Source organism: Protopterus annectens, chromosome 3.part0 (assembly GCF_019279795.1).
Source record: "Protopterus annectens isolate FY-2018-M chromosome 3.part0, PAN1.0, whole genome shotgun sequence".
In the NCBI taxonomy this organism is placed as follows: Eukaryota; Metazoa; Chordata; order Ceratodontiformes; family Protopteridae; genus Protopterus; species Protopterus annectens.
In genome coordinates this window covers 331,706,779-331,734,047 of record NC_056731.1, presented here as the reverse complement: position 1 = coordinate 331,734,047, position 27,269 = coordinate 331,706,779, and the positions used below count along the sequence as shown (strand labels likewise).

At 37.3% G+C, this 27,269-nt stretch overlaps 1 protein-coding gene across 1 annotated transcript in view; it reads right to left on the bottom strand.

Annotated features, from left to right (window-relative positions):
- LOC122796369 (receptor activity-modifying protein 3-like) overlaps positions 1 to 27,269 on the bottom strand; it is a 557,028-nt gene that overhangs the window by 286,598 nt on the left and 243,161 nt on the right. The window lies entirely within an intron of this gene.

Below are 27,269 nucleotides of genomic sequence, written 5' to 3'. Positions count from 1 at the left end.
TTTCAGGTTGCTTCCACAACATTTGAATGGAATTAAACTGTATACAAGGCCTCGGTTATAAGAAATCTGTAATGCTGTGACAATAAAACAGTTAAATGCTTAATAATAAGCACATAATTTAAACTGTGTATTTTTCATTTAATTAACGCCCTTGTGCATGATTTTATTTATGCAGCAGATCATTTTCTGAATTTTTCATTTATATATTTAAAATGAGTTATTTTAATCAGTGTGATGATATTCATTAAGTATCTGCCTGCTGGCTGAATTGACAGTTAGTAAAATATATCTGTACAGATAGTAGGATAGATTCTAAAGTGCTTGCTATTATATAATCCTAGTTTATGTAGTGAGAAGCAAAAAGTGAATACAGTTTCATGATTTATGTTTGACTTCCATTTAATGCATTTTCCAGTTATTTGAAAAATGAGGGTTTTTGTAATCACTAAGCTACAATATTACAACAGCATCAGAAGGATGCTGTAAGATCCTTAATGCACCTCTCTCAGCATATTTCATTCAATAAATCGTGTAAGAACTTGGCTAAATTAAAGTACTGTACACAAATGCAACAACTATACCCATGAGACTGATGGACACCATTTGTATGTTATAGATTGACCTACACAATGAAATTAACCTGACAATTGGTTTAAAGATGGTATAGCAGAAAACCTATATTTATTAAAGAAAGCTCAGTATGTGAGTGCGCATGTGTGTGCACATGCATGTGATTGCATGAGTGTGTGTGCTCTCATGTGTGCATGTGTGTGCATCTATGTGTGCATGCGTGTGTGCACGTGTGAGCACACATGTACAAACATGCATGGCTGTATTCACACCAGGAGAAAAAGTAAAGTTTACTCTTCTTATATTTTTCAGTTTTGCTGAACCCATTGAGCAGAGACTCATCTGGCACACAGACTCTTCTTTAATAGCTCACCATAATTATACTGAGCTAATTGACTCAGCATATAATAAGGTACTGATACCATTCTTGACACTTGCTTAATTTGCCAATAAAATAAGTTTGAAGTTCTATAAAACTTTACATGCCAGCTTTTATCACTTTAGTTGACAACCAGGAATGATGCAAAACAGGTACCATTGCTGACCTTGATTTAGTCCTGTCATTGTCCACATGTGGATTCATGACTTGGTCTTACAGATCCTTAAGACTGTTTGAGGCAGAGCACTGAATTATTTATATGTGCACAAGCTGAAGCAAACATGGCAAATGCAATGAAAATTTGCAGGGCTTACTTTAAAAAGAAATGTGTTTCTGTCCTCATATCCAGTTTTCAAATATATTATGCTACCTCCTGATTTCTATTAAACCTCTTACTTCTTTGTTTTCATTATAAAGGAATCACTATTTGTTTCTTAACTCAATATAGTTGTGCATTAAAGTTTTCAAAGAATAGAATGTCAAGTTTCAGAAGAGGTAGGATGCATTTAAAATAAACTTTCAGAGTTTCTGAGTATGAACATATAGGCACCCAAACAGTCTACCAAGCAAAGTATTATGGTAAACTGTACAGTCATGAAGAAGCCAACATATCTGTTGCACAGTTCTTCATTTTGTGGTCTTCAGGTGAGCATGTGAAGAAACAAAAGCCACTGGAAATGTCAGTCTGTGTCTGATGAAAGCAGATATACTAGCATATTCAGTCAACCTTTACAAGAGAAACACAGTGTGTGTTGGGGGGGTTATGAATCCACAGTTCTGTCTATCAAGATGAAGTGCAAGCTGGGGGAAAACATGCATACAGACTCTGAAATAGGTGGCTAATTCATGAGCATGCAGATGCAAACAATAGTTATTAGATGGCACAGTAACAGTAATGCATGAGTGATATTTCCACTGAGGCCCTACAATCTGCAGAATGAGCACCTGGGACTTTGTGATTGGGGAAGACAGCTTGAGAGTAAGACAGGCAAGGTAACAGGCTAAATGGCATTCAGTTGCCCTACAGCAATGCCAATCGAATCGATGTCGAATGGCTGCAGATAAAAGAGCAGCATCATGGGAAAATGAAGAAACTTTGTAACATCTTGCTTTACAATACAATGCAAATGTAAAGGCTTCTTTAATGCCCTTGGAAAGGCTGTGTTTCAGAAATCAGTAGAAGACTCCATCTAATTAAAAAATCTGGAAATGGTACAACATTTTTCGTCTTTGTCAAAAGCTGTGTACACTTGTAGCTAAGAATCATATATCGTTTCCTGCAGATATATTCAGTATAGTTTCACTGCTATGTGATTGGTTCATCTTTGATGCAACCTATCATTCGGAAAAATGGGGTTGGTGATTGCTATAATAGTTAAGGTGTTTACCGCACAGACACAATGTACAAGTTTGAATTCTTACCTTTTTAAGGGAACTTGGTAGGGCTTGAAATGGCTCACAAGAACTGCTAGCCTGGTACTTATCTATGAACCTATGAAACTCATCACTCTACAGTGCTTTAGGCTGCCATACCAGCAAATGTAGTTCTAACAATTGCTCATAGTTGCCTCCACACCACTTCCAAATGATCAGTCTGCTGCTTGTCTGATGAAAGGATCTGAACTCACAGGAGTTCTGGGGCTGCTGGAGTCTGTGCTAGTAAGTTCTCCTTATTCTGTCTGATGAAGGATTCTTTGGATGTAGTTGTAATACTTGTTAAACAGCTGCTGTACTAACCAGGCTATTGAGCTCTTTATGTGTTGTGATGTCAAACAGAAAACTTCCCTAACCAGTTAGTGAGTTCTGTTGTGTACTATTAAAGTGACCATGAACCTGCGCATCTTCTGTCAGTGTGAAATTAGGCCTGGGGAGTAAGCCTCAGACCACTTCCCTAACCAGTTAATGAGCTCTGTGGTGCACTATTAAAGTGACCATGAACCTGCGCATCTTCTGTCAGTGTGAAATTAGGCCTGGGGAGTAGGCCTCAGACCACTTCCCTAACCAGTTAGTGAGCTCTGTGGTGCACTATTAAAGTGACCATGAACCTGCGCATCTTCTGTCAATGTGAAATTAGGCCTGGAGAGTAGGCCTCAGACCACTTCCCTAACCAGTTAGTGAGCTCTGTGGTGCACTATTAAAGTCACCATGAACCTGTGCATCTGCTGTCAGTGGGAAATTAGGCATGGGGAGTAGGCCTAATCTTATTGAATTCAACCTTTCTATGTTCTTGTTTACAAGAAGAAGAGCTGTCTCAAAGCAAACAACTTGGGAAATTGGACCTGTTTTCATCCATACTGGCATACTTTCACTGGGAAACATTAGTGTGTAATTAGTGAATTCAGAGTACTGGTTTATGGAGCATGTGTGTGCATGAATGGCTGAATGAAATTACCAGCTTTAACTATGTTACTTAATGTTGCAAAATGTCCCTTAAGGCTACAAAATATTTCTTGTTTTATACATTTCACATGGCTCATACTTGTCATATTGTAACTTATTAGGGTTCCTTCATTCTTACACCTGCTGTAGATAAAATATATGAAGATTCCAGGTTCTCCTACTCTTAGGCTTCTGTTAGCCTTCAGCTGGAGCGCTCATCCACCTCATGGCCCACCTTCCTTTTCTTTTAAAGAAAACTCTCTTATATCACCTCATATCACTGATCAGCCAGTCAACAAGAAAATGGACACATGGATAATATTTTGCTTCATTCTCTTTCTCTTCACAAGACCATTTTCTTTGTCTGTTGCTATTAAATGCCTTATTCTGAACACCCATGTATTTCTCAGCTGTCTAGAACTTTACAGAATGCCCTGATTTTTGTCTCATATTTTAAGTCTCATAAAAGTTTTGATAGCTAAACTTTGAGGATTAAAGTCACTAAATATTGGCAGACATTGAATTTCACATTTCATATCCCTCAGAAAATGCATGTAAATGCAAAATCCATCAACTTTCTAAGTTTATAAGAGCAATATTTAAAGTCTGTTCCTGACATTGAACCTTTACCCTGACATTATTTTTGTCTTTGTCCAGATTTCCTGAGTGAAGAAGTTGAGATGTTTGTCATCTGCACCCAAATGACATCTCTGAATATCTTTCTGTATTTGGTAAGTGAGTATGCATTTGCTAATTTAATTGCCTGTGATCCAAATATCTTTTTCTGATGCATGCTGTTTAATGCAGGAGCCTTGTTGCCTTGCTTAACATCAAACATGCAAAATACCAACAAATCACAAAAAGCATCCTGCTGTAGTAGTCCTGCAATTATTGTTGCTAACAATGATGAGTGACACTGAACTAAATTCTGATACACAATATTCCATCACCCAACTTCAAAAGAGGTCTCAATCACTGTATAAGCAAATGGAAAGCTGAATTCAAAAACAGTAGCCTGACCCTACTCCTATCTCAATGTTGTGGTTAAAACCTGAATACAAATTGCACATTACAACAACAAAAAATAAATAAATAAAATAAAATACTAAAATACTCCAGCAGCCCTTTTGCAGTGAAAGAGCATGACTTAAACCCAGAGACAGCACTCTCCAATTCATCCTTCACAACATACCAGCTACAATACCGCCACGTTACCCTGACAATCGAGTGCCAGACTAGCTCACATGATCTTGTGTTAATATGGAGGAAGTAAAGCAAACAATTATCATAGTATACAGCCTTCCCCTATCAGTGTTATGGTAGCTTATCTACATTCTAGTGGACCTTTATATTACTTACCCAAATTCCATTTCTCTATGTGTAATCAGCAATCTATCAGGCTGAATTAGTATGTTGTAATCACATTTTCATTGACCTAAATTGATAACGTATAATATCATACCCACCCCCACACTCATCAAATTACAATGTACTACATACAAGTTTTCAGCTCTTGGAGTACCTCTCCCTAACCCCATCTGTCACCACTGTACCGTACCAATATTTAACTCAGAAGTATAATAAATAATCTGACTGCTATTTAAGTGAGGACATCTACAGTGGAAAAGTGTAACCTTTGATTTTTAGTGCCCTGCCTATCCTTGCGCTATGCAGAGGGGGAGACATTGACTTTACTTTGTAAACTCTGCAAACACATGCAATTTTAAAATACAATGCTGAGTTGCACAGTAGATTACAGTGAACACTTTTGTTTTAAGTTTCAATGTGCCTACCTTACACATTGAATACATAGCAAGATTTTCTTTAAGAGATCATAATGAATTACTAGATTTTAATTGAATGTGAATGTCCCCTTGCTGTACAGATTTTCCTCTTATTTTAAAACAGAAATGCTTTGATTTCCTTACTAAACTCCTTCAGAAGGAAAAATGCTGAGATGCTAGGAGCACAGAATAAATGCTTAAACATTTTTTTTCAATAGCCTGGTAGTACTGTGTGATTTATAAGATCTTGTTTAACAAATTACTATCATTCATTCATTTTCTGAATTGTCTGGATTAGATGCAAAACAATAAGTTTAAAGCTACTAGCTAACTTGATGAGTAGGAATCTAATGTTTCCAAGCTACCCAGAGCAGGTCAGTAATTTGGATAACAACATGAATAAAAGGTACCCCACAACAAGGCATATGTGTGTGTGTGTGTGTGTGTGTGGTGTCCAGTGATCTACACATCATGACAGGATAAATATTCGCCCATTATTAAAAAAAATCACATTGCCCTAGGGTATTTCTCATCGGCTACACTCCATACTTCTTTTTTGCCTGGGTAACCATTCAACATATAAATATTTGGTTAATGAAACTGTCAAATTATGACTCTGCAAGGTCTGATGGTCTAATGCCCAAAACTCATAAAACCTTGTGACATTCTTTTTCTGAGTCCTGTGAAATTTAATCTATTTTTAATTTACTTCTGACTAATTCCACTTTCCCTGACATCTGAAAACTTGCTACTTTTATTCCACTTCCCAAGTAAGGAGTTACAAATCAAGTAACCTCCTACTGGCCCATTTACCTCCTACTGCCATTATCCCTGGTCTTAGAAAAGTTCTCTTCTTCCTCACAACTGTCCATGGCCGCAACAGCAATGAGTTTGTAACTATAAATCAGTGTGGCCTTAGGAAGGTACATGATAACCCAAGTGGCACCTGAGCTTTCACACAGGAACCAACTAAGTTTTCACAAGCAACATCTTAGATAAGGGAAAACTGGCATTTCTAGGGTGACTCTGTTTATCACCACAAACTGCTTCTGAAGTTGTACTGTTATAGTTTCAGACACATATCACACTTATGGTTTGAAGACTGGCCCTCAAACTATAATTTTAGAGTAAAATTCAGGATTTTCACTTTCTCTCTGATATCCACTACACATATATAGCCTTGGCTACAAAACTCAGTATTATGGGATCTTATGATTACTACTTTCACTGATGTTCCTGAATTCTGTATCTCATCTATCTTGGCTATGTTTTGTTCTAATGATCTGAGTAACAGAAAAGTCACCAGACCCTGTTAGCAAGTAATTTTATGCAAACCATGACAAAATCAGTACTTGCTTCATTTTTCTAAGACAATGGAAGCAGCATTGTTCTGGACTCCTAAAAGTCTCACATTAAAAAGGCTTGCACTGTACAGTCTCAAAGAGGTGACCATCTGGGTCTATATCAGAACATCGAAGTATTAAAACTTTGAATGTTCTGCTATCAAACACTATTCAGCGAACGCTAAGAATAGTGAAGCTGCAAAACAGCAAATTCTTTCCTCGGGAAATAATTTGGTTGGCTGTTTCTGTGGCTTCACTATTCTTAGTGCTGTGGTGGAAAGTTACAGGTTGGGTTCAGGTAAGTGTGCGATTGTATGTTAGGGTTAGGGGCGGGTTAAGTGAGTTAGGGTTAGGGTGTGGGTTAGGCATGTGTGCGATAGTGACAGACTTTATGGTTAGGGACAGTTTAAGTAAGTTAGGGTTAGAGCGCAGGTTAGGTGAGTGTGCGATAGTGACAGACCTTAGGGTTAGGGTTTGAGTTAAGGTAAGTGGGTAGATAGTAGTGTATGCTTAGTTTAGTGTAGCATTAGATGTAGGAATTTAAGTGTATGTGAGTGGTTGCTGTTTGTTTCATGTGCTTGTGTTGTGTGTATGTGTTTCGGAGCAGCAAATTTTTTCCATGGGAAAGAATTTGCTGTTCTGAATGTTCGATATTTTCATGTTTAGATGTTTTGGGGCCGATGAAATAGCGTTTGCTATTTTCATCTTTCGATAAAGTGATATAAACGCGACCATCTAAAGTTAAAGTTAGCTAACCAATTTAAATACCTTGGTTTCTGGTTAACCCCCCCCTTCTCAAAACACATTGATGAAGTGTTAGCAAAACTTGAAAGCTGCTTAGGACCCAACCTTAGAGTAGCCTATTCATTTACTTCAGTAGACAAGAATTTATCAGCTAAGCTGCGTTGTTAATCACTTTTGAATGTGGCTTACCAACATACCTCTCAACTGTACCAAATACCTCGGTATTTATCGTTTTTCAGGTGAAAGTACTGGGGTGCCACGAACTACAAATGGCTCCTTTAATTTCCAAATTTCCTAGTCTTTTTTTTTTTTCAAATTTCTTGCTGACATCATCTTGTGCAGTACGTTCTCGATTACATCAGCATCAGAATACGGCTAAGCTTGAGGGGATGTGTACTACAGTGGGTTTATGTTTATCTATCAAGTACACTTGCAATGCAGGCAAGCCATTTGTGGTTCATTAATGTATGAGGTAGTTAATGTGCAGAGTGCAGACAGAGAGTCAGTCAGTGGCTCAGTGCACTTACTTAGTCCAGGTCCAGGATCCAGCAAATCTTCAGCAGACCAGCAGTCACTCATCATTGGTTGGACAATGTGGATTTATCATACTGATCTAGTGTCATAGATGAAAAAATATAGCACCAGCAGTAGCACCACCAGTTCTCCCCCCCCAGCTCCTTCAGGTACCGTACCATACCAGGCACGTAAAGAAAGAAAATAATTAAGGAAAAGTGTGGCTGTTAGTGTTTTTTTTTTTTTTTTTTTGAAAATTCAACTTCAGGAAAAAAAGTAAATATTTGCAGAGTTGCAGACTGTGATTTTGATTCAGCATGTTGTGCGTGTGTGTGTGTGTGTGTGTGTGTGTGTGTGTGTGTGTGTGTGTGTGTGTGTGTGTGTGTGTGTGTGTGTGTGTGTGTGTGTGTGTGTGTGTGTGTGTGTGTGTGTGTGTGTGTTGGAAGCTTTGTCTGTTTGTTTCTGTACATGCTGCATACTTCTCCCCCTTGAGGATGCTGAAATTCCGTTAGGATAGATCTGTGTGTCTGACTGTGTGTGTGTGGGGGGGGGGGGGTCAAAGACTTTTCCTTGGTTTCAGGAAGCTTCAGTGAGACAAAATCAAGATCATGTGTAACTGATACAATAGGCAACCATTACCTCTCTATCAACCTGTTCAAAATACTTTGAAGAGCTCACATTAGACATGTGATTCTCTTACTGAATTGTCAACACATGCACATTTTGTGCAAGCTTTTTTAGGCATATTATTAGATTTGCTTTTGATAGCCCCTGCTCTAAATTCCAGTCTAGCAGTGTTTCCGATGTTTCATATTGTTGTTTGCACAACACAGTAATTGTTTGTCCTATATATTATAACTACTTTTGCTATTTTTTGTGCTTTGATTTACTTATGATGTGTAGGCTGCAGTAAAAAAAAATAGAACTTATATGGCCTAGAGCACATACCTGCTCAGAATAAAGTAAATATTAAGTCTTCTGGGAACAGCAAAAGAAAATAATCATGTCATTTTTTTTTTTTTTTGCTTGTAAAAACAAAACTCATTAGCAGCCAGACAGGATATTCAAATGCTACAACCTGTAAGAAAAAATAAATGCTAAGACAGTGTAACATAAATAATCATTAAGATATGCAGTTTTTTATACTTCTGGTTATGTGTTAAAACTGCACGGGTGTCCTTCTGTGAGTATGTACAAGTTTTTATGGAAATGTTTATGCGGCAATATGATGGTCACTGTCTGAATGCCAGCTTGATCAAATTCATTTGAGTCTTTCAAAAAGGAGCAATGTCTACTCAGGGCATCTGTACACTTGGAAGCAGTAATCATACAACCACTAATGTCCTAGAGAGCTAGACTGTACAAGGAAGTTTATTTGTTCATTTGAAGCTCTTTGACTGAAACAGAGTTTTCTTTCTGGAAGACATGTGCATTTTCTTGGTCTCCTTTTGGTGTCTGCAAATGACTTCATGTAGTACTTTGCTCAGAATTCCTCTGATATATCTGGCTTATTTGTGTGATATGTCAACATTTTCTGAGGGTAATAGCTGTTACTGTTGAGCTAATAGTAGAATGAGGCTAGCTGAACTCTGTCTGTGCTAGGATCAGTGGAACTCCTCTAGCACTTCACTTTTCTGAAGATCTGATGCCACCGTGTAGTGCAATTCATTCTGATAATCATAATGGCTTTGCAACTATTAGCCATGGATCTTACAATCCTCCTGGGCACCTGAAGCCACAACGGAGTCATCCTTTTGCATTATGTGCCAGGATTTTGATAAAAGTTCTTTAATTACGTACTACTAAATGATATCCCACAATTCCACATGAGTGGGCGGGGTTACATAATTATATAAGCAAATTTTATGTCAATCGCCGTACAGATTTGTACCATTTTTTTTCCATGGGCCTTTGTCCACATTTTTGATGTTTCCAGGTTGAGATGTATGCTTACCAAATGAAACTTTCGAGTCCTTTTCTTTCAGCAGTTGCTAGCAAAAGGCAGTAAACAAAACAAACTATTTTATGGTGCAGTTCTGTAAACACTTTCATAGTGACTTTAGTCATGCACCACAGAGCATACCGCTTCTTTTCTATATCCTATGGCAAAACCACTACTCACGACTCAATTCCCTGTTGAAATAAAAAAAAAATCAAGAAAGAAACCCTCCCGATTACTTCATAGCGGTCTCTGACTTTAACATTCCCATATGTAAATGCAGCAGTACGAGGTTATGGCTAATGCTAATTAGTCATGTGCTCTCCCCAGGAACTGGTGCTGGCATTGGGATAACATGGTAGTGCGATTCTACTAAGTTATTTTCTCATAAGGAGGAAAAAAGTGCATGACACCTTTTCACTGTGTACATTTTCTCCTGCGAAATGGTTAAGTCTTTTATCATAACTACAGGTAGGTATATCTTGAGTCGATTGTTTGTGTCTGTTTATTTATTTATTTGCCATTTTTTACCCGGAAAGTCCAATGGGTGATGAGGTACCTATTTTCAGTTGAGGCCCTGGGAGAAAAGCTCCAGATAGCTATGGCTAACAGAATGAAAAACTAGACAGACATAATAAAGTCATAACATTCAAGTACAAGTATGGAAACAACACACTAATTTGTCAGAATGAGAACTTAACACACATAATAAAGTCATAGTGTTCAAACATAAATTATATGGAAAGCCTGATAATAGCAAGATGCAGCATTATTTACATAAGAGATGATTATGATAATGATTAGTAATATTTTAGAGGTCATGAAATATGGTAACAGATTATGTTGTTGAAGGCTTAGTATAGTACGAGTAAAGAAGGTTAGGGTGTGATAGAGGGGATAGTAGGACTAGATGTGGAAAAGGTAAGAGTGCAACCTCAGGGGAGTGTTTGTACAGGAAGGGAGGGTAGTGTAAGTTAGTAGTGGCGATAGAGGGAGAAAAGAAGTATGAGTACCTCAACCTGAGCTCATACAGGAGCACATCCAGGCTTTGTTGAAGTATTCTTTTATAGAGGTTTCGAAGGAATACAGGTTAATAGCAGTTTTGATTGTTAAAGGAAGGGTGTTCCATAGTTTTGCCACAGAGCAGGAGTAAAGGCTTAGGTCTGGAATTTTGTTAGGTTTATAAGTTGTGAGGAGATGTTTGTCTTCAGATCTGAGATGTTTATTTGGGAAATAAAAGTTGATTAATGGGTTAAGAGCAGAACAAGCTAGTAGGTTGTGGATGATTTTGTATATCATAGCAAGTTGTACTTATTGGAGGTGGAGTTTAAGCCATCTTAGGGAATGTAGAGCTTTACAGTAATGAGTTAGAGGGGTTGCATTTATGGCAAATTTGGCAATTTTATTATAGCAGCTTTCTAGGTTTTTTTCTTACGGAGGTCTGTAAGCTAGTTAGAATTGGGGCTCCATATAACAGTGAGGGCAAGAGGTAGGTTTGGAACAGGATAATTTTGGTAGCTGCTGTATGGAAGTTTTTATTCCTGTATAGCATGCTTAGTTTTTGGTGGTTTTTATACTGTTTTGTATGTCTTGGTCAAAGTTGAGATTATCGTCAATTGTGCCACCTAGTAGTTTCCAAACACAACCACTAGGTCCACACACCCAGTATCGACTAATTGCAGCAAACAATGAATCTTACAGTTGGTAACAATAAAGGCTGTCCTCCATCAACGTGTAAAAGGAAACAAACTGGAGTTCGTTTCCTTTTACACGTTGGTGGAGGACAGCCTTTATAGTTACCAACAATAAGATTCATTGTTTGCCACCTAGTAGTTTGGTATGCAGAACCAGTTCAATTTCAGTATTGTTGTCTAAAAAGATCTTGAAGTTTGTTTTGTTGGAGCTATTAGGTTTGTGTTTTTTTTTTGGGGGGGGGGGTCAGCAGGGGTTCAACACTGGAGAGCCACGTTTCTATGGAAGAGAAAGCTTGTTGTGTTATGAGTTTTAGGTGAGTTAATGTGTGTGATATGCAGATGATAGTGGAGTTATCTGTATATTGAATTAGAGTGCCTTCACAGGAGGCTGTATGTAAGTTATTGATGAAGATATTAAATAGTAATCGGCCAAGGATGAATCCTTGAGGTGGATCAGTAGGGGTGATGTGATATGGGGAGATAGAGCCCTGCCATTTTACTGCTTGCTGCCTGTCAGCTAGGTAGCTAGAAAATCACTGACATGAGGAGGAGGAGGATAGACCAATGCTGGAAAGTTCTTTGAGATTGGGGTGAGATACCATGTCAAATACTTCTGAGAAATCTAGAAATACTGCAGATTCTAGTTTGCCAGTGTTGTGGGTTTGTTGACCGATTCCATGAAAGATAATAAAGGTGTTGAGGTACTGTGTGCACGTTTAAAGCCATGTTGAGTGTGGGAACGTAGGTTGTTGTGTGTAAGATGGTGGAGAAGTTGTAGGTGCACTTATTTTTCTCGGATCTTAAAGAGGGGGTCAAGATTGCAATAGGATTGATGTCAGTGGAGTTGCTTCCCTTAAGTAAAGGGATAATGTGTGATCTTTTCCATTGGTTAGATACATGTGATTCAGTTATGGATCTATTAATTAAGATGCTAACAGGGAATACTATTGCCTCTGCAGCAAACTTTATTTATTTTGTTGGGAGGTTGTCTGCTGAGGCTGAGCAAGGTTTCAGTTTTTGTACTATTTTTTTATTTGAGATAAAGGGGTGGGCTGAAAAGTAAGCTGGGAGTGGTTTGGTTTTTGATTATGACTGAGAGGTTGGGTTTTTGTGTGTGTGTGTGTGTGTGTGTGTGTGTGTGTGTGTGTGTGTGTGTGTGTGTGTGTGTGTGTAATGTGTGGGGTGTGTAATGTGTGGGGTGTGTAGAGGTTAGTAATTGGGTATTAGAACAAGTAGAGTTGGGGTGAATGAGTTGGGTTTACCTTTAGGTTGGATATGGCTCTATAAAGTATGTGTTGAATTTGGTGGCTGTTTGAAGAGGTGGTATATTGGGGTATGGATTGGGATTAGTTTTATTTCTTGAGTTGAATAGTGTTGTCATGGAGGACCAGAATTTCTTAGGGCTGTTTTTGTGGTTATCTTGAATATATGAATGTTATGATTTTTTTTATCATGCGATACTTGTGTTTTTGTCTCATTGCGGAGATGTCTGTATAACTGAAGATTTATGTTGTTTTTATTCTTTAGAAAGCCAGTCCATGCTTTGTCCCTGCCTTTCATTAGAATTTTACATGATTTGGTGAGCAATGGGGCATGGTTATTTTTATTCATTTTGTTCGCCAAGGGTTTTTGGAGTTAAGAATGCTTAGGAAGGTGCTGTTGTAATGTTCAACTGTATCATTAAGGGGATACGTTTGTGTGGACGTATGTGTATCTGTCTTTATGGTTAAAGATGCAGTGTGTGTGTGTGTGTGTGTGTGTGTGTGTGTGTGTGTGTGTGTGTGTGTGTGTGTGTGTATATGAAAGAGTCATCATCTTGTGGGAGGCAAATATAGCAAAGTCATCTCTCTATGTGTGTGTGTTGTGACTGAATGTATACTGTTGTGTGGGTGAATGACTCCATGAGTGTGAGTGTGTCTGTAGGAGCTTGTTTTGTAGCTGTGTGGATGTGAGTGTGTGTGAGAGAGAGAGAGAGAGAGAGAATGTATGTCTGTGTGTGTGTGTGTGTGTGTGTGTGTGTGTGTGTGTGTGTGTGTGTGTGTGTGTGTGTGTGTGTGTGTGTGTGTGCGTGCACATGCATGTTACAAGGTTCCTCTGCAACCTTCATTTGTAGGCTGAGAAGTAGTAGTCTGGCATAATCAGGTTTGACATCACAGTGTCCGATTCAGAGATATGATAATTAGCTGCTAATGAGGTGTTTCAGGGTACAGCTCTACCGGTTCTCTGAATCACAGACTACTGCAGACGCACTAATTGACAGACCAGTTTTAGCCAATTAGTGCTGATGGTCATAATTTCTCTGTATCCCAAAGAAATTTACTGCCCTGTCAGCACTGAGTCAGTGAGCAGTGGACACTTGCCTGAAGTAATTACAATCCTCTCATTACCAAGTTCGCTGTTGTACCTGTACATTTACATCCACAAAGAAGCTTCCACAAGCCACCCTCACTATATTTAAAAAATACATTGAAGCTATGAGAAGTAAAGTAATGGCTGCTTAGAAGAATAAGGAACCTGCTATCTAATATAGCAAGTAATTACAAGAAAGAACTGACATCATGAACTAATCATGCATACTCAAGAACAAGTATAAAATGTTTACATGTTAAAAGGGAAACAGATTATTTTTTTTAGGGGTTTCTCAGAATTATTTCATTGTTTACCTTTAATTTATTCTGCCAACATATTTGCTACAAATTAAGTCAATTTATTTTAGTTATGCATGCATATTAAAATAATGGCCTATCTTAATAAGGATGACTGGAACAAAACCATGCATTTTTCTCTGCTTACATTAAATGAGAGAAATAAAAACAAAAAGCACTGTATAATGTGTTATTCTTTAAAGGATCAACATCTTGGGGGTGCAGCTGACACACAAAGTAAATTTAGCATTTGTGAAATGTTTGGTTTTGGGCTGGACTGCCTTCATATAGGTCTGTGTATACTCTGTGGGTTTTTCTCTAGGTAATCCAGCCTCCTCCCACATCCAAAAGATATGATGTTAGGTGCACTGCTTATCTCTGGAACTACCCATAGATGTATGTGTGATCAGTGTGTGTGTGTGTGTGTGTGTGTGTGTGTGTGTGTGTGTGTGTGTGTGTGTGTACGTGGGTGTGTAGTATACGCCCTACTGTTTAAGAGGATCATATCCTCCCAAATATTATCTAATGTAATGTATAATCTGGGAAAATAAATGAGCATTGAACACAAATATTTTCTTCTTTAGTATTCTCCACTCCTTCCTGTAAAGGTAAGTAGGCATGTAGTGGAATCAAATAGAAAAGCTGTATTCCACAAATCCCCCCCCCCCAAAAAAAAAAAGTATTTCATAGTATTATATTCTGCCTTGTAGTACTATTCCTGCATCAATCTAAATACATATTATTTTATTTATTTTCTCTATTGCAATATGGCTTAATGAGTACTGTGATATTTATATGATTTCATTTCTGAATAAAAGTTGTTGTTTCCCTACTTTAATTTTATGGTAATAGAGAGTGCATTGTACTGTGGTGAGGAAAAATTTCCTACAGTTCTATCACTTTAATTACTTCTGATGACAGTTCTTTGATTTTTCTTTATTTATTGTCTATAGCAAGGATGCCAGTTTGTCTTTTGAAAGTATATAATATTATTTAATCTTTTTGTTTATTGATTTATTCATTTATTTATTTTACATTTCTTAATTGTGAACTCCATTTAGGAGGCCCAATGTCCAGTAGAGTTCTGGGGAGATAAGTGTCTATACAATTAGAACAAGTGATACAAATGCTGTCAATGAAAACGATAGGCAGCCTACATAACGGAAAGAAAAAATGTTTTACAACATTAAAAAAAAACAGTAATAAGGAAAACAAAAGACAACAAAATGTCATGAATATGACACACCTTCAAAGTATTCATACATAGAAATGACAGCAGGTTTTCTTAAAGCAGAAAAATGTACAATATTATCTATACAACAAATAGAATTTACTGCAATTTGTTATACATGATCGTAAGGGGCTGAGATTTATGAGGCATCTCACTCCTAAGAAGTCATGCATTACTCACTGTCTTTGAATACTTTCACATTTCACATTGTTAATAATCAGTGCTGTGCTATATACTTGTCTATAAATCTAAGCTACTGATTTTATCATTAATAAAAATGCAAAGAAATATTATTTGGCAAGTCAACAGTCTGATAAAAGCTGAGAGGATTGCTTAAATGCTGTTATTCTTTATCTTTTACAAACATTTAACATTTAAGGTTCTTTTAAATGTTATTCTTAAAACAGAAATTTATGTATTGCATTTTTATTTACTGTTTTACGCAAATTAACAAGTCTATTTCTATTATGAAGCCCTATAAGGGCAGGAGAAGGGAGGTGGCCAGTATGGATATCTTTATGAGCATTCAGAAAATGTTGTGTTACTTAAACAATGGTAACGTTTAGTTTAGGCTTCACTGAACAAAGTCAATATTAGTTACACCACTATAGACCTATGGCTGAATGATTTACTTCTTGAATTGAGGTTCACAAAGCTTGTTGAATATATGAAGGTTGAGAATGTGATAGTGCCATCCGTTTTTGGGATCCCTAAGGCACACAAATCTGTTGGCAATCCACTTATGCTGCCAAATGATCCAAGACTGAGTCAGTGGCTAAATAGGTGGATTTTCACCTTAAGGACTTCTTTAATGTCAACAAACATGTTTTAAAACACTCCTGCCACTTTCTGCAATGTATTTCTGTCACTGTATTGATGGTCACCACTGATGTCAAAGGCTTATTTTTTCCTATACCGCATAACATCAGAATGGAGTGGTTCTATAAAGCTTTGACATGTGCAACAAATTTAAGTAAAAATGACATTAAAAGTAATTGTGAATGTATTAATCTTGTGTTAACTAATAATTTTGCATATTTTGAGAATGAATATTTAAAACAATTTAAAGGGTTGCAATGGGGGCTACTGCAGTACCAGTTTTTATCAACATTATATATACTTTGGTGGTGAAATACAACTTTGTATTTGGCTCTAAGTTTTAGAAGTAAATTTTACAGTATCTGATATTCCTAGATGACATTTGTATTTTATGGATGGGGAACTCTGATATATTGAATGAATTTCTATGTTTTATCAACCAGACTACAGACTTCCTGAGTTTTGTTAGTGAGATTGATAGGGACAAGATGAGGTTTCTGGATGTATTGCTGTAAGAGAATTCTGGTATGTGTTCTTTGAATAAAAACACAATGAACTTGACCACACCTTTCTTTCTTCCTTCGAGTTTAAGAATTTAATATCTCAAACTTCTCCAGACAAGGTTTACATTATTACATAAACTAAGATCTGTTGACGTTTTAAACATTGAGACAAAAATGCTTATGTTTTATGTTTTATTTGTTTGCTTTATATTAGTTAACTTAATAAATTAAACCTTGTCTGAAGGAGTTTGCAGTGTGGTCAAGTCCACTGTGTTTTATACTAGTTTGCGCCTTCTTTTCATTTGTATATGTTCTTTGAATCCTATATTTATCATAAGGCAATGTATTCAAACAGTTTAATTCATTTTAAAAGCTCTCGCTCCCTGTGGCAGAAGAAAAACATTGTGAAAGGGCAACTGATAAGATTCTCCAGGTTGGTTTCTGAAGAGAACAGATTTCTGGAAAAGCCTGATTTCTTTAGAAGAATATTTTTAAACAGGGGGTACCCACAGGCTCGGTTTGATAATTGCTATGAAGAGGTGAAGCACGTTAAGCTTACAAAATATCCATGTTTGATTAGAAATCCTTTTAACTTACCCAATCACAGGAAATATGAAAAAGATTTTTCTAGAACCATGGTGTTAAAATGCAACAGAAGAAACATGGATGTGGAGGAGATTTTTACAAGGAAATTAGTCTTTTGTTTTTGGTACCTGTGGGTTAACTGGTAAAGTTGGTGATGTGCCCAGATTTACTTACACAAAAAGAAACAAAAGGTTAAAGTTGTGTTTGAAGTTAGCAAAATGTTAAGGAAATTGTTAACAGGTGTATGTACAGATGTGGATCCTACAACCAATGTAGGTTTATTTTTGATATGGAAAACATTAATGAGACAGGATACATTTCATAGTATTGCCTCAATGTCATTTTGATTATAGTGTCAAAGGGTGGCATATTTGGCACAGTGCTTGAGTAAGACAGAGCAAATGGGGCAATTTAGCCAATGCATTGTTTAAGCATGCCAAATATTGTGTATAATATAAAACATTTATTCTTTTTTTTTTGGAAAGGGTAATATCAGATGCAAGAAGGGTAATTGGCATGGTAGGCTTGAAGCCAAGGAGCTTCACAGGCATACTGAGCTGAATGCTTCTGGCCCCCTAGGCATAAATGATAAGATTTAATAACCCTTAAAAGGGCTAAGTTATGATTTTTAGCCCCTTTTTTATACAAAACATGTATGTGTGGTAATTTTTGGTATGTAGATAATTTAACATTTTGATTGAATTTTTACAATTTTATTATAATGTATTCCTGTGTCATATGGTTTGCAAGGAAGTTTTTTTACATTCATTTAATTAACTTATGGACAAGTTTATAAAAGAGGAAATCATGAGAGTATGTTTAACCTGATGAAGTTCTTGTTTTATGTTTGGAATGAAAGCACTCATTAAACTGGAGTTCTTGGGCTTTGCCTCCCTTGGCTGGCAATTTCTTATGCTCTGTAACTTTCTGTTCACCTATTTGGACAAATATTTGGTTACTGATTTTGTTTTGTTCGTTTCATGGGGTCATTGTACCAGGATTTGGATGAAGAAACAAGAACAGGGAATGGTATTCTTGCAGTAGAAAATTCAATATCTGAACTTTCTGTTTTTGTGGGATTGCTCACAGAATTCTCCAATAAATTCATTCATTGTTTAAAGAAGTACTTGGTGATGGAACTACACCTAATGACCTTGGGAATATGGACACTGATTTGTCACACTGATTTGGGGAATTCGAAAAAAAAGAGCCAGGCCAGTATGCTGTCACCTGAAACTCATGTGACCCAAATGGGCCAATAATATTGTGACATAATGAGTCTCTTCCTGTTATTGTAGTGCATGATGAAGACCCAAGAGACCTTAATGTTTAAATTAAGAAGTAATTTAGTTTCCAGTCACATGGATTAACTCAAGCAGACTACACATAGAAGGCTGGAGCGCCTTCTGTGTGGAGTCTGCATGTCCTCCCTGTGGTCGAGTGGCATTCGAAAGACATGCGTAGAATGGGCATGCCTTCATTGAAGGTTGAGCATCGAGCTGGCACCTCGGCACCCGTAAAAAAATCTACTGACAATCATTAGCGGACCGGAGTTCTGCTGTGGCGACCCCTAACCGGAAAAAGCCGAAAGAAGAACCAGTTGAACATTATGGCATCAAAGAAAAAAATTGTAAATTTAAGGAGTTGCTTAAATAATATAGAAGTTCACAGTTACACAGTGCATTTTTCAAAGACTGCATCAGAGCCAGCCATGTGCCCAAAAGGTATCTATGTGTAAGTTTCCAAATGGCCTAGAAGAAGGATCAAGACTGCTTTCGATCTTATTGGATTTATTTGATAGAACTGGTCTTGAGATAATGGGTCTGTCAGTAGTGGAAAACGAAAGTTGTATGGAAGAAATGGAGGCAGAGGCTAGTCTCCTAAAATCTGGGATTACTGATTACCTATTTTTTGAGATGCATGAACTTATGTTCATCCAGTTATTCCAGAATGTTGAACAACATTGTGAAATTGTGAGGAAAGCATAAAGAGAAGAAACTGACATTTGATGAAGAAGCCTATAAAAATAAGTAGGCATACCCATAACCTCAGAGGCTGAAGAAGACAATACAGGAATCAAGAAGTGATGTAGGTGAAGAGGAGTTTCTTCATCCAGCCAATTATGGTAGTGGACAAGAAATAGATTTTTTTTACCCATGCCTTATCCCCAGAGATTCCCCGATAAATGAAAAGATATGCTAACAACAATCAGGGGAGGTCATCACTGGTCAAGAAAGATCCCAAACCAGTTGACGTACTCAGAACTACTCATTGCCTACAACCTATTGTACACTCCAGACAAATGACCAGCATTACAAAATACTGTACTGTACTATTCACCCACTAGGGACCTTTGCTCTAGCAATAAACTCATACTGCTAGACAGACAGGTTTGTCTCCCAGAGGCTGCCCCATCTCTGGAATAGACTTCCCATACATATTAAACAGAGCACTTTGCTGACCCTCTACAAGCACAAACTTGATGAGTGGATGGGAAACCACAACTTTGTCCCAGGGGTTCCACCTGTGTCGCTCATTGGCAGGGGTGACAGGTGCTGACTGGGCTTTCTTTTGGATGATAAACCCTTTGCTAGGCTTTTAAGGGCCCAGGGCCATTAGCCTAGTAACCTCCTATGATCCTATGATCCTATGACTATGTATCATTTAGATATTCCACAGTGCTGGAGACTGTCTTTACTCCCATTAGGTGTCAAAACTCTGGAATGAAATCCCCAGTTAAGACACACAGAAAATTTAAATATTTTCAAAACTTTGCTTAAATAGCACCTATACCAACAGTGGCTGTGTTCTTCCTGCTCACCTGGGTAGCTTTACTCAAGAGTACTTTTCTCCAACTCTTACATCCATTTTACTTCCCAGTCTTTTGTACCTTATCGCTCCTCCTCATACTCCACTAATTTCCTTAAATTCTTACTCTTCCTCCTCTGTCCATTTATCCTTCTGCTCATTTCCATAATTTCTCCTTTCATAGCTCTCTTATCATCAGTTTTTCAGCTGCATTACTACTTGTCTGTCTATAAATTATTACTAAGTTCAAGAACACCCCAGTTTGATCTTTTCCCTGCAGCCATAATGATGCAAATACATTAACTGCAGTTGTATTTTATTTTTCTATTCAATAATAACCCAATTTATGTTAATTTATCTCTCTCTCTTTTTGTGTTACAATGCTAAGTACATGTATGAAATATTTAAAAATCATGTAAATAAGCTCATGTATAGATGTTTTTTCCCTGAAATTATAAATGCACATCATGTGTAACTTAAACGTGGAGCTTTTTTTTTTCCCCTGGGCCTCCGCTGAAAATCGGTTTTATCCAGTTGGACTTTTCCCATTCAGGAGAGACAAATAAATAATCCTAAGGTTAACAATCATAAGCAATTTCATTAACCAAACAAAAATGCCCTCCAACAGTAGTTGCAGATGTAATTAATTCCATTTAGATTATTGTGCTTGTAATGTGCATGTGTATGTGTGCATGTGTGTTGTGTGCATGTCATAATCATCCATCTGTTCAGTAGTCAAAAGTGAAGATTCCATGCTCAGTTTCCAGAGCGGCTCCAAGTTGGAGTGCAGTACTGAATTGTTAAAATCATACAGGAAATGCAGTAAGAAAATATACAAATTCTCAATCCTTAGAAGTCTACATGGACAGTGTAGGAAACTCATAATGTAATAAGATAAAAATTGCGTTTGCAACTAGAAATGTAATAAGAATTGCTGCAAAATTATTTTGTTGAAATGTCTAGAAACAAGTAAGCATAAACAAATAATCCATTTAAGATGCTGAGATTTGGTGCCAGGAAAAACTCCAGCAGATACTTTGTCCTGACTGTTGTTTTCCCTAAGTTCAGATTGAACCCTGAAATTCATTTGCATGTTGTTATGGAAGCCAATTTTGACATTAGCTTTTACTCAGGTACCTTACAAATTTTATTGTTGATATAAAATTGCACTCCAGAAACAGAAAGAACAATGGACACATTTCCATTGTATTCCTCTGGGTAAACCAGTGATATTATATGCTGCTAGGGTATTCAAAAACAAAGGCATAAAAATCTGCATTTATTACAAAACATACACTGCACCAGAGAGGCAAACATAGCAATGTGAGGAAGGGAAGGTTTGCACAGGGAAGACATAAATATTTAACAGGAATTCACATTTTTAAGGGACAGATGGTTCAGTTATCTCACCTACTTGCGTACTGATATGGGATCATCGGTGGACAGCAACAGTAATGTTGGTGTTGGAAATGGTGAGTCTCCAGATCAGTTCAGATTGTGATAAGTGCATATGTGCTCAGTGGAAATGCATATGCCCAAAGGAAAGTAAATGTTCTGACTGTTACAAGGTCATACAATTTCAGAAAAGTAGGTAATCTTTTGTAATAAACACCTCCTTAATCCTAAACTAAAACTAGACCATAACAGATGCCCCTCATTAATTCAGTTTTACCACTAGAATCAGACCAAGATAATGCAGTCACTTTAAGCAAGCCAGCAACAACAGCTGTAGATACAGAAGCATGTTCTAGTCTAATAGCAGGACAATCAATCCCACTTTAGGAAATGATGTCCAACACAAGTCTTGAAAGCTCTTCCTGCAGTTCGATGATCATGTTGTCACCTCACAGCAAGAGGTTTTCTGGTTTTCTGGTTTCATTCTCAGCTGGGGTGCCTTCTGTGTAGAGTCTGCATGTCCTCCCTGCATGGGTTTCCTACCATGTTACAAGGACATGTATCTGGAGTGTTTCTCCTTGGGCCTCCACTGAAAATTCCAAATCGGACTTTCGGGTAAACAAATGTTAAATAAAATATATATATATAGATATGGATCTATTGTAACAAGTCAAACGAGTAAAATGTTCTCATCCAGAGTATTGATATAAAAATGTTGAAACAAAGAATGTTGAAAAGTAGTGCACATGCTCCAAGGATTACTCCAGGGTAGGCTAAACAAACAAGTGTTTTTGTAAGGGGGGAATCCCCCCTGGGGATTGTTGATCATGTGCACATGTTGACCATCTGCTTCTAACAACAATGGTGTCAACCAAACAGGATTTGACCTACTGCTCATTCAGCCTTGGGGAATACACCTGTGCATATGTATACACACACACACACACACACACACATATATATATATATATATATATATATATATATATATATATATATATATATATATATATATATATATATATATATATATATACATATTATATATATATATATATATATATATATATATATATATATATAGTGTTTGTATGTATGCATATACAGTATATATCTATATACATATATATATATATATATATATATATATATATATATATATATACACACACACACACACACACACACACATACAGACATTCTGCAGTAGCAGTCATGGCATTGTTAACTCAGGTGTTGGAGTTTTCTGTAAATGTGACTATGTATCTTCATTGTAGCTTTAAATATGTAACATCTAGAATTACAAAAACTTGAAAACAAATGACTTATACTACCTTCCTCCAAAAATGCCTTTAACAAACAATATATTAATATGATCAGTACATTATTGGACATTAGTTTTGTTTGTTTCTTGAAGTGGTGGTTGCGCTTTAAGGGTGGGACAGTAGTGCAGTGAGTAGCATTGCTCTCTGATGGCAAAAGGTTATTCGCTTTATTTCTCAGCTAAGTTTCCTTCTGTGCATGTAGGTATTCTATGGCTGCCCCAGTTTCTTTCTACTTCTAAAAGACATACATTAGGTTGAATGGTAAAGAGCTTTTGTTTGATAAACACTGAGACTGCCTTTAGAAAAGTAATTTAGAAAGAAGATATGCTGTATGGAGCTTAAGCTTTTATGATTGACTATATTTGCATATTGACTGTGAGAACATTACTAAGCATCTCCAAGGTCTTTCATGTTTTTATCAGTCTCCAACCCAACATTTGCTAAAAAACTTACCATCTCATTATCAGCATGACGTTCCTATACATGCATTCAGTTGGCGTGTGCTGTGTAGCTGAAATTGTGTTAAGTTTGTACATAAACTATTAGACTCTCCCAGCTGTCCGGCACCTGTAAGACTGTATAGGCTACTGAAGGAAAATACCCCCACTTGCAGTTTCTGCCCTTCTAATTCTGTAGCAGATCAAGAGCAAATTACTAGCAAAAGGCATGCAGGCTCTCATTATTCTTCCAAATGTACAAATTTAAATAATAACTTTTCTCTAGCAATCAGAAAACAAATGTCATTTAGGCCTACAGCAGGTCATGAAGCCAATTTTTTTTCTTTTAAACTGGTCTTGGAAGTGTGGTATCAAAGATGCATTTATCATTTCATAAGTTTAATGCTCTCACTCTTTTCAGTGGGCCTCTTCCATAAAGGTTTTCAAGACAATGACTGCAGGTTGTTTTTAATCCTAAGCTTTACCCACCAAAGACTGACAAAAGACTTAAATCTCCTCATGGAAATCCTGTTACAGTTTTTTTTTTTTTTTTTTAAATAGGACAATAACAACTTTCACCTCTCAGATGAATATATGTTAAAGTAAAAGGCTCATTGTTCCTCCAAAAAAAAAAAAGTATTCAAAGCTGTAATGCAGTTCCTCATCCTACATGGTAACTGGGCTAGGAAATCATCCTGCATAGTTAGGAGCCGAGACCCATTCAATTTCAGACCTTCAAGAAATGATGACTTGTCTATAGAAAATGAACTCTAAGGTAGTCAGTTTTATGTGGTGGCTGTGAAGCCCCTAAAGCATGGTAACAGGACTTATATGGCAGTCATATCCATAACAACGCAGTTGGAAGTTGGCATAATGGCTAAGGTGTTTACCTTGCAGACACAAGGTACAGGGTTTGATCACCTTTGGGGAAACTGGCTAGGCTTTTTACTGGCCTGAAGGGCAGATGGCCTAGTACTATGAATTTAATAAATATTTACTACCAGAAAGGTTTAATCATTTTAGTATACTTTCAGTTTGCCTTTCATATCAGCTATCACTCCCAGTGCACTGGATAATTCTACCATGCTCTTGGATGGATTGATGCACCATTCTGCTCTGTACTACTCCATTAGGTGCAAAGACTCACTAACCTGCCTTCAAAAGGGTAGTAATCACCATTCCCAAAAATAGTAGTTAGTTGGTAGAGTTGGAAAAGAAACCTGATTTTAGTTAAAAACTTGTCTGGACAAGTATTGCATAACAAGGCATTAGCTATCCCCCACACACAGATAAAAACAAGCCAAATGACTACTCTTAAAAAGACAGTTGAGTTAGATTGAACATATATTATTCTGCACATCTCAGCAGCTTACAAATGAACACTTTTTAAAATGAATTTCCAGACTACGAAAGTACTTCAAACAAGCATTGTTCTACTTCTTGTGATAAGAAGATGTTTAAAGCAATAAGAGCTTCAGTTCTAAACAATGACCAGTTATCTTCTCTCAGACATTCTTCTTCACATTTAACCAGTCAAAAAAAGCCTTATCTGAATATACTTGAACCTACATAATTAGCTTTTAGAATGAAAATTAAGTGCATGACCCCCAAAAAAAAGATGGAAATGTCTTTTGTTTTCAAAATTCCACATGACTCTGGAATTATGTTAGCCCTTCCAAAGCACCATTCGCCAAACTGCCCTTCACTTGGCTATTACTTTTGCAGCTTTTACTTCTAAACCTTGCAATGAGTTCCTACTTATTTTTTCCATCTAATTACATTTTATTTGGGAATGATACCTTGGAAAGGTGAGTGTTACAAAAAGATAAATGCAAAAAATGCATTATCATCCCCTTCAGCAAAGGAGATACCCCTGATGATTACAAGAATAATAATACCCCCCCCAAGTTCAAACCCAGATAGAAGCCTTAATTAGGATCATCACTCAGGTGTCCACAGTCGTAAGGAAGGCCTCCTAAGTTGCATACCCCATAAGAAAAGATATACCATCCAACACTAAGGAGGTTATAACTCCCATGTACTCAGTTCTCATCAGACGAATAATAGAGTACAGTGCTTCCTTCTGTATATACCTCATTAGACATCTGTAGCATCTGGAGACACCTCAGAGGTTTCTCACCAAGAAAATTTAGGGCCTACAACACATGACCTACACGGACAGACTGAGGGTCCTATCACTTTACTTAGTATCGTATATACTGCTTAGCGGTGACTTGTGCCTGGCCTACAGCCGTCTTAGACCCTGCCTTGATGAAGCTGCTGCACATCTGCAAATCCAATGGGACAAGATTTGCTCACTCTAGGGATCTTAACCTAGTCCGTGATATTGACAGTACATTCCAGAGAGATATGTCTCCCAGAGGACGTCACTCCTCTGGAACAAACTTCCAATTCATGCAAAACAGAGCTTCTCAATGACCCTATTTAAGCTTATCCTGGACAATGGATGGGAAACCATAAATTTACACCGGTGGTTTCACCTATGTCCCTCTTAGACAGGGTCAGCCAGTGCTGGTCTTAGACTTGCACGCAAACATAGACTATATATCTTGGTCCATAATGGCAACAAGGGTATAACATGGCTAGGCTTGTAGAGGCCTTAGGGTCAATAGCCTAATAACCTCCTATGATCCTATGAGCCTTTATACTCCCAAATTATTAGGACTGATCCTGAGAATGAAAACAAAGGGATTCAACATTCTGGCTAGAAGGGAATAATTTTACCTTGACTCACCTCTCTAAGGCACTGTTCCCATTGTACAATTAAATGTTTTATACTTATGTCACTTTTTTTTTCACTTGTCTTGCAATCACTGCAGTGCATTTTTTTCTTTCAGAAAGTAAGGCATTGTTTAGCAAAAATATCACAACATTCCCTGTGGTCTGTAAGTGTAAAATAAAACCCAAAGGCTGCTATCATGTAATGTGCCATGTTGTAATGGTCACGTTAGTGGCAAAAAGAAGTAAAGGACGGTTGTCTGTCACAGCTTGTCATCAAGAGTGACATGGTAGGCTTTAGAATGGAATTGGTTTTAGAGTTTTGTCTTTGGTAAGACAGGGTGACATTATTTGTTTTCAGTATTTTAACTGCATTCATATGGCTTTCAATGAAGTGACAATTATCTGTGGAATAAGTTATTTCATATTCTGCAGGTTGTTCATAGGTTCATAGGTTCATACTAGGCTATCTGCCCTGGGGCATTTATAAGCCTAGCCCGACTGTGTTTGGCTTACGCCACCCCTTGATTTGAGTATACTGTGCCCTTTTTAAAGTTTAGTTTACTGTGCCTCTGTCTAATAGTGACATGGAAGTAATCCCCGGGACAAACCTACGATCCCCCATCCACTCATCAAGATTCTTCTTGAAGAGAGTCAGTGAGGTGCTCTGCCTAACATGAATTGGAATTCTATTCCAGAGCGAAGGGAGCCTCTGGGTTATGAATCTGTCCCTCCAGCATGTTCTATTTATTTCTGTGCTGAGGTTCAAGTCCCTCGAGCGTGTGGCTCTAAGGGATTTAGATTTACTGAGGTGGAGCATGTCCATTAATTCTGGGTTGGACATAGCTTTATATGTCAGGCATAGATCACCTTGAAGTAGGCAGTATGCAACTGAGTAGAGCTGGAGTTTTTTTAACCGAGCAGCATATGGCATCTGTGTGAGTCCCTTGATCCTCCTGGTGAGTGTAAGTGTAAGGTTTCATAGTATTTGTTATAATTTCATCTTTTGTGGGTTATTGAGGTTGTGTTTTATTGATATTTGATGCCAATAGGGTTAGTATTGTAAATGAAGTATTCAGCCTTTCAGCAGCATCTTATGTAGAATGCTGAACAAAAACTGGATTATTTTGGATGCTTGTTTTATGTGCCTGCATTGTTATTTATTTGCTAAATGGACAACTGGGCTAGTCATGCTCAGACCTTTTTAACCACAACCTGGGCTACAAGGATAAAGTTATATGTGATAGTTGTGAACAGTTTAAATTAGCCTGTCAGCCAGCATGTTTTCAGAGTGAAAGAAAATGCATAAGTGTAAGAACTGCATGTAGACCTGTGAAGAGAAGGCAAACTCCACAAAGGCGGTGACTGAAGGTATAGACTGAACCCCAGATTTTGGAGTTGTGACTCATTTGTAAGATATTTTCTGAATGCTGTGAT